This window comes from Pteropus alecto, unplaced genomic scaffold, assembly GCF_000325575.1.
Source record: "Pteropus alecto unplaced genomic scaffold, ASM32557v1 scaffold113, whole genome shotgun sequence".
Classification (NCBI taxonomy): Eukaryota; Metazoa; Chordata; class Mammalia; order Chiroptera; family Pteropodidae; genus Pteropus; species Pteropus alecto.
Genome location: NW_006433949.1, coordinates 335154 through 344412, shown reverse-complemented (window position 1 = coordinate 344412; position 9259 = coordinate 335154). Strand labels below are relative to the sequence as shown.

Below are 9259 nucleotides of genomic sequence, written 5' to 3'. Positions count from 1 at the left end.
TATTTTAAGAGCTAGGCATTCTGTAAAGTAAAGGCCAAAAAACTTCTAGTGGGAAAAGTTTTCAATTTCCCCATAACTGGATGTGCATTTGTGAGAGCTCCTCAGCCTTCTTACACCCCACAGTGTGTTTTATAAATATTTATTTAAGTTGAACTACAGCACCAATATATGAGAGAGAATGGGCACACTACGCATGTACCTTATTTATTAACATTTCTGAGAGGCAGCAGATCTGAGTCATTCTGTCTTTGTTTTGAAGACTAGGAAATCTGAAGAACAAAAAGATTAGTGACTGACATAGTTTGGATTAGAATTTTTGCCTCTTAAACACAGAGAGTAGTATTTTATCTGTTAAGCCATGTTACTAAGTAGGTACATAAGATGTCCTTAGTAATAAGATCTTTCTTGTGCATTGGCACAATTTAAAGCAATACAACATAAAAATATGTAAAAATACTCTGTTATGCTCTTGCGTGATTTATCTGTAGCTTCAAAGCGGGGGGCGGGGGGCGTGGCGGGGAACCAACTAAACACACTGAATTAAAACCTTTCGCTTTTACCCCTTGGCCTAGAAATTTCTGTTTATTAAAGCATGAGATTCATCTAATCCTATGAATAGTTAATAGATAGATCCAGAAATTTCCAGAGTTGTCTCTGTTGGGGTACCTGCTTAAATAGTCCTCTTCCCTAAACCACTTACCTGGTTTTTCACTATTAAAAGATTATTTAAATTTGGTTACCTAGAGAAGCTCTCCATGATGTCGTGAGCTGAATTCGGAGATAGTAGGAGGGCCGCTGTATGCCCTAATCTTTGTCCTGGCAGACACTAACCACACCCCACCTTGGCGTATTTGGTAAGAGGTGATAGGGTGTCAGAACTGATGATGAGCCCTGTCCCCTTGGTGCTGTGGGGACCTCTGTTTTCACAGTAAGCTCATGTTACTCTGGAAGCAAGAGATTTGAATTCTTTGTAAACACAAATAAAATTTGAGTCCAAGAGGTAGGCATGGGCTGGCTGCTTAACGCAACTACGCAGAAAGCTGGGTTCAGATCTTTCAGATCTGCAGAATATCGACAGTAAACCCTTACCTGAACTGAACTGATGGTTGGACTGTGAAATGAGGTGGCTGATGAAGAGGATTTATGCTGCCATTCCCACTCAGTTAGATTTCTGACACAGAGTCAAGCTTTTTATTAGGGAGACTAAAAGACCCTTAACGTAGATAGAACCACATTCGGTATTTGGTTCTAGTTGGCTGAGCTGCCATGTTAGCCAAAAGAGTTGACCCGGTCTTCTCACCGAAAGGTCGAATAACCAGGAGAACAAAGGGTGGTGTGACATGTGGCCAAAAGTATTGGCATCATAAGTCAGAGCAGGCGGTACGCGGAGTATGAAATTGAGGGTGTGTCTTGCTGACAGCCTTAAGCTTTTTAAATTGGATTACTTTTTCTCATGATGAAATAGTCTTATTCATTTGAGGGACACTAAAGATGTTTACTTCTTTCGAAGCTTAGAAAAATGAATTCATCCAAGAACACTGAAGCATAAAATTTATAAAAATATGCTGAGAGATTAGTGAAGACCTCTTTATTGACTTCATATCCTTAACCAAAAGAGTAGTCTCTTTAAATTTCTAAGAAGCAAATTCTGGAATTTGTATTAGACTGCTTAGAAGTTTAAGAGAATATGACAGTATTGCTCTCAAAATCAGTGAAATCAAAGCAAGAAAAGTCACACAGACTATTTTTCCCTAATAACATACACTGTTTCCCTAGAAATGATTACTACCTTTCTCCTTTTAGCATGTTGCAAGAATGGCATGTTTATTTTGGGTTTCGAGTCTAAAAAGACATTCGATACCAAAATTAAAAGTACTGTAGTTTTACAATAGCCTTTCCAAAAAAATATAAAATTTTTCAGAAATATAAAATTGTTCAAAGTATTCTCAACATACTTTATTGCATTTCTAGAATTAAGTAGGCTTCTTTAATCATATTCGTTTTTCTCCTTTGCCATCGGCTCTTGCCTAAAATAAAATCCTCCTACACTTGCTCAGCCATTTTCACTCCGTAACACTCCAGGCACAGTTTCTAGGAAAAGGTTAAAATTGTGAGTAATGTATGTCCTGCTGACCACCATGTTTGTACCTCCACAGCTGAATTCTGGACCAATTTCTTTTTTTTTTTAATAATATTTTTTATTTTTCAGTTATATTTGGCATACAACATTACATTAGTTTCAGGTGTACAACACAGTGATTAGACATCTATATAATTGGACCAATTTCTTTGCCATCTGTTCTGAGCATGGATAAGTTGAGATTCATATAACAGAGAGAAGCAAAACTCAATGTTTCCTCTGATTTCTCCTTCCCTAAGACGTGTGGCTTCTCTTTGCCAATTAGACTTCGCTGGAGAATAACTTGACATGGAAATACCATGTGACAAATTTTTCAAATGTTGATTTTTGAGGTAGTTCTTTCTAGATTTCTCTATGTAGAGTGTTTTTTTGTTTTGTTTTGTTTTGTTTTGTTTTGTTTTGTTTTGTTTCCACCTATAGCACCTGATCTTCCTAGGTGGTCTCCCATCCAAGTACTAACCAGGCCCAACCCTGCTTAGCTTCCAAGATCAGACGCAATTGGGCCTGTTCAGGGTGGCATGGTCGTAGACAAGTTTTTTAAAAGTAGTAAAAATATTTTATTTTTTGAATTGTAGTCTGCTTTGTTTACCTAATGTTATATTTTAAGTATTTTTTCTATAATATTATAGCCATCCCACCAATCCAAAGGCAATTTGGGCTTACTGTATGCAACTTGGAAAATAAAGAAAAAAATAAGATAAAAATCAACTGTAATTTCTCCATTGTTAAGATTTTAAACCTCTTCTCTCCCCCCCCATAAATACACAGTGTATATACGCTCATACATTTATATATAAATGATAAACATGCACATTTAAAAAATAGGATTATGCTCTACTTAACGTTTTAGCGAATATGAGCTTTTGATCCACCCACAGTTCTGTTTGACACAACTTTCAGGAGCACCTACAACCAATTTCAAGGAAATAGGAAAACCTGCTTGATAAAGCTTATTTCTCTCAACCATAAAATTGATCAGTTTCTTAACTCTTGCTTTAGAGGTTGCTTACAAAAAATAGAACGATGCTAGGGTCACTCGCATAAAATATATGGTCCTCCTAATCCATCCCTTTGTAGAACACTTCTTGTGTTAATCGAGTTTATTTCTTAATATCAAAGCAATTAGAACTTTTCTCTTTGCTGCAGTGATTTGCATGAATAAAAAAAGTTTTTCCACCTGCAATTAGAATCTCGGTCTTTAAAAACATTCAGCTTTTATGTTCACTGTGCTCCACCATTTTATCTTTATGGTCTGTTCAGACTAAGAAATGAACTATTTCTGCCCAAGGCTGGGGCAAGGACTTGGCAGAGCCAATGAGATGACAGCCTGAAAAAGCTCAAGCAGGGAATTCTGTGTATTGTCCTGTTACACGACAACCATTTAAATAGAATGTGTTTATAGTTCGTATGGCAAGCAGTTGGCATGAGAGCATACACAGCCTGGGCCAACACACTGTCCTTCTGGTTCTAAATCAACGGTTCTAACACTGGCCACCAGGCCCCTTTCCTCCTGCCCTGAGCATCACTGCGTTAAGAAACCACAGCGACAGGGGAGAGAGCGCTACACTAGAACAAAGGTTATGAATTGTAGCTCCGAGTTCTATCCACTCGGGGTCTGATATTCGTCTTAATATCAATGTGCAGATTAATGGTTAGTGGTAGGTAATGGAAGTACAAGTAAGTTCTTCATTTCACTTGGTTTTGTATTGCAATCACTGGGTTATTCCCAATCCTGGAGTTTCATATTTCAAAGAGTCTTCTTGACAGGTGCTAAATCATTTATCATCAGAGATTTATTTTTAGCTTTATTGAAGCATAATTGACAAGAGATTTTTAAATTCAACATTTGTCCTCCCATGAAATATATACATATATGTTTTATACAATAAATGTATGTATTTATGAAAAACTGAGAATTTGGGCCAACCGATTGCAAACCGTTGTCAGAAGGCCAAATTCAACCCACAGATAGGTTTTGTTTGGTGTGCAGTTTTCCGCAAAAATACTTGAATTTGAATGCCTTTAGGAGGGATGTACATATTCCAGTTTGCTGTGGACCTCACCATTTCCTTTATATATGTATATGTGAAATGCTCATCCAAATGACTAATAACCTGTTTTTACTAGGAAAGCTCTTATTTAGGAACATGGAATTCCATGTGTCCTTTTCTTCTATTTAAAAAAAATGGGAGTGACCGAGTAGGGCTGTCATTGAACACGTTTCCCCCTCCTTTCTCATTTCCCAGCCTCTGAGGTCACGGCTGGGGAAAATAAGCCACCAGTGACTCAGAGCAATTGTGGAGGCTGCAGAAATTCAGAAACTGTGGCAGCCTCAACACAAAAGCTTCACCTCCTACTTCATGTCATGGAGTGGTCATTTTTCACTCTAGAAACCCAAGAGTAGCTTCAACCAGTGGATTGTCTTGGTTTTCTTTTCCTTTGTTTTTTGGAGAATGCAGCGTCTGTCATTCAATCAGTTCACCTAGTAATGAGGGCTAATTTACATGTGGTAATAGGCTTCATCCTAAACGAAAGTTCAGTGCCAGTAGAGGTGAACAGTGTTTTCCAAGCCACACCTGGTAAGAATTAGTGGGATGCTCACTAAGTATACAGATACCTGGGACCTTTGATGGAAGGTGCAGGGTATGTAGGTGCGGTATGTTTTTCCAGCTAGTTCTCAAGGTGATTCTTACCATGTGAGGGAAACACTGGCGGTGTGACCTCTGAGTTTACAGACAGCCTTTTAATCCTAGTTCTCGTTTACTAGTGAAGTGACCTTGGCCATTGGCTTAATCTTCTAAACCAGCAGTTTTCTTATCTGTCAAATGATGAGGACACTGCTATGATTTTCCAGATTACAGACCACAGTGAATGGAAGCTTCTGAGCATAGTTTCTGGCACGTAAACATTTGGTAAATATAGCTCCCTCACCAGCAGGCTTCCTGTGAGCTCTTGAACTACAGCTTTCTAGAGCCTTGCTTTCTATTCTTTCTAAAATAACGTTTTACAAAAGTAATACATGTTCTCTGGAAAAAAAAATTAAAAAGCAAAAGGAAGAAAAATATCAGTTACTTGTACTCTATTATTTTACAGATTTACTTCCAGTCTCTCTGTGGACAAATGTAATAATGTGATTAATATATAGTTATCTTTTTTGGTAAAATCCTTAATTGTCCTCAAATTGCTTATTTTGCTATTTACCTTCGTGTTTATTAAGGTTTTGCTTTTTTGTGTTGGTTAGTTTTTGTGTGTTCTTACAAATAGGGTTTAGAGTCTTATTTATAGTTTTGTGTTGTTTCATTGTTCCTGATTTTTTTCTTAATCTATAAACTGTCTATTCAGTAGGAAAAACTCGAGATAGTCCAGATACCTACTGCCAGTTTCGTTTCCAGTCTCCTTGATGGGAGCATGCCTCTGTGCCTACCTGCGTGAGCTGTTTATAAACTCTGAGTTAAGCTAGTTTTGGAATTTGTATTTCGGACAGAGATATTGCTAGCCTGTTCAGTTTCTTACAGTGTGACTGTTTACCAGGCTATGTTCTTCACGCTTAACGCTCATCCAAGTTGTGTCAGAAACCACAGGACCAGTTATGACACCTCTGCAGTGTGTTTCACTAAAACAGAACCGTGTAAGGTATTTTTGTGGTGGTTGATTTTCCTGCTTAAAGCCATTAAGAGTTGGAAATGCTTTAGAGTTAAACATTTTTAAGTTTTCCCAAGAGTGACAGTTCTAAGTAAATGGAAATCAACAGTTATTACTAAAAATTGTGAGGTGATCTACAGGAGTACTTGTGGAGAGATATTAAGGTACACATTCAGCCTTATTCAAACTCCATTCCATTGCCCCTGCCCCCGCCCCCACCCCGAATAGTTGGCCTCCTCCAGGTTTATTCATCTCAACTCTTTTTAGCCGCAAAGCCTGAAAAGCCTACCTATAGAATAGTGTTATCTTTTTGAAACTCAGTGTTATATGCATGTTACTTAATGTATCTTAGAGCTTTATTCATATATTATACATATGAATTGCTCAGCCTCTTTTAAACTTCCTCACAGATGATTTAACACTTCTGTTGCTAGACATTTTAGGTTGATTTCAGTTTTTCTCTGATACAATGTTCACTATCTTTGTACCTCTAAATGTTTCTGAATCCTTACGGTGCTTATCAATATTTCGTACATCAGAAAGCACATTACAGATAAAGCGTGTCGAATCAAATTTGAAGAATTGTGTTTTTATTTTATTTATAAATAAATAAAATATAATTCAGTAGTACCTGTCAAAGTAGCACTACTGTCAAAAAATTTGGAGCATAGTATAGTTCTGAAAGAATGTCAGTATCGCTAGCTACCTACATGTTCTGATGATCAAGGATGCAAGTTGAACCTTTTTACAACAAATCTGTGTAACAAAGATATTTTTAAGCCTTAGCTGTTGGAAATTTATTTTTTTCGTGATATTTGATACAGCATATTTCAGTCTAAAAAATTTAACATGTCTTTGAAGATGATTTTGCCTGTAATTTTAAGAGTTTTGGTGAAATTCTAAAATTCTAGTGATCTTGAAGAAAAGGAAGCTGATATTTTATTTTATCAATAACCTCTGGGTAATATGGAGTAATGGAAGTAAAATATATATTGATGTGGTAAATAACAATGTTTTTGAAATAACTTTCCAATATATAAAATTTTTTGGTTGTGGTTTATGCTTAATTTTGTCGTCTCTTACATTGCTTACTAAGAAAGGAATCCTTTGTTAAAAAAAAAAAAAAACCATGTTCAAAAGAGAAATTGAACTTTAGCTATCCTGCAATATTTCAGAACATAAGTATGACATAGTACAATTTGGTATATGTGGCTTTGGCAGTAAGAATTAATAAAAAATCTTACAGAAGCAGCTTCTGGCTGTTGAAATTCATAAAGCACTAGGTCTTTTTAAGTGTCGTAGAGTATTTTTGCGTGTTTATTTATCCTGTACCAGTCAAGGATTTTATAACTCAGAAGTGATAGTAAAAGCAGCTTTAAGAGGGGGCATTTTATGTATTTTGCTTTAGTAATTGATAAAACTCTTAGAAATTGAAGTCATGGACTCCAGATATAGGCCAGAAAAAGTGAATTTTTTCTTTATGTTTTTCTGATCGTGGGACAGGACTAATAATAACTCAGCAGTGAACCCTATAAATTTCAGATGTGGAAAGTGAAGCAGTAGGTTATGAGCCAGTTAGGCTTTCTAATGTCCAGATGAGGACAATGGATGAGCAGACCTTTGGGATTGATAGTCATATGCAGTTATTTTGGGTGAGCAATATTTGACGTGTTAATTTCATCAGAAAGTTTTGCCTTTAGATGTAAATTCATTTTAGCCAAGAGTTTCTGGATTTGTCCCTGATTTGCTAAGGTAGGAGTTTAATATCTAAATACGTAATATGATTGAGCTTTCTGTTACCTTCTTTTTAGTGATTTATCCTTATACTCCTTACTCCCTGCCTCCAACAGCATATTAAGTCTTAGCTAGGAAAGGTACATTTAATTTTAGCTAGTTGGTTAGTTTTTCTGAACATTTGTTCTTTGCAGACTGAGGGAGACAGATGGATTTGAATTCTAAAGTGGAGGGTTTTGATTTAGTAGAAGAAATAACCAGTGAAGTGATAGACGAGGTTTCCAGGCAGTTTTAATTAGTCAGGCACAGCTGTGAGCAGGAATTGACAAGAAGGGCAAGATTCAGTGGCATGCAAGATGCAGCATTTCTTAGAGGTACTTGGTGGTCTGCCACGGTCATCAGTAATTTTTACTGAGCATCATTGGGTGCTTGTTCAGGTTCTTGCCTAACCCAGCCAACAGTTACAAGCCACGAGTTTAGAACTAATGCCTTTAATCTTCGTTATTAAAGTATGGATGACACAGATTTCAGCTTTCTTGTTCATGTTAACCAGTAGGGGAAGTCAGGAGTCTCGGGCAGAAGTGCCGACCTAGGAGTGCATTTAGAAGCGGTACCTCACTGTGCCTGTTCCTTTGTGTCGTTCTGTTTGGAGGGCATGCATGTGCACTACCATGGAGCGTTTTTAGTCATTTGCTCATGCAACAAATATTTATTGAGCACCTATTTGGGGCCAGGTTCTCTGGTGTTTGGCATACATTAGAGAACAAAATAAACAAGCTGTAAGCTTTGTTGCTGGAGTTTGAAATAAATTTGAAAAATATTTTTTTCAAATTGTATTAATTAAAGTTTGGAGTGCTTACTACACGCCAGGTGCTGTGCTCTGTGCCTTATTTGAGGAGAAACAATTCAAAGCATACTGAGATTTTTAGTGCTGAAGATATAAAGATGAATGAATCTAAGTACATAATAATTATCTGTAAAACTTGTATTTTAATTGAGAATATGATTAGAATCCCTCCTGTGCACAATTCTGAGAATCAACAAAGTTTGCAACGGGGGCCCTCTGTATTCCCTGAGGGAGATTGGGTCATCACAGTAAATGTCAGATGGCAGCACTTAGGCTTAGTGCACACACTCAGTCAAGTGGCTGCTACAGAGCAGGGCTTCTCAATCTCTGCCGCATAATTCTCTGTGGTGGGGGCCTCCTGTGCACTGTAGGATGCTTAGCAGTGTCCTTGGCCTCTACCCACTAGATGCCAATAGCACCAAATATTTCTGGGCATTGCCACATGTCCTCTGGGAGGCAATCTCTGTCCACCCTGCCACCCCTGTGGCTTTTAAGAGTCTCTGCTCTAGGCATTAGTCTCCCTAGACAACCAGCAAGCAGCTCCTTCCAGCGGCAGATGCAACTACAGCATCACCCAGAGCTTAGCTTGTGCATCACTTCGCACTGTTCCTAAAAATATGAAGCACTTGAGCTATTCACACCTTATACTGGGAATACTTCATTATACAGGGATGGCATCTCTAGAGAAACCACTATGTGCTTATCAGCAGTGGGGATGATGATCTTGGTCTGCTTTTTAGGGCTGGAATAATGATACAAATGACAACATTCTTTTTTTTTTTAAATATATTATTTGAAAATGTATGTAAGATGTATATATCTTTTGGGTAGAACTTTTGAATATGTCCATTTAAATATATATACTCTGATCCCACCATCCACTTAAGAAATTAATG

General features: G+C 37.3%; 1 pseudogene; it reads right to left on the bottom strand.

The window, feature by feature from the left end:
* Positions 1 to 2551: 2551 nt before the first annotated feature.
* LOC112477310 lies at positions 2552 to 2670 on the bottom strand (annotated as a pseudogene).
* Between the last annotated feature and the right edge of the window lie 6589 nt (positions 2671 to 9259).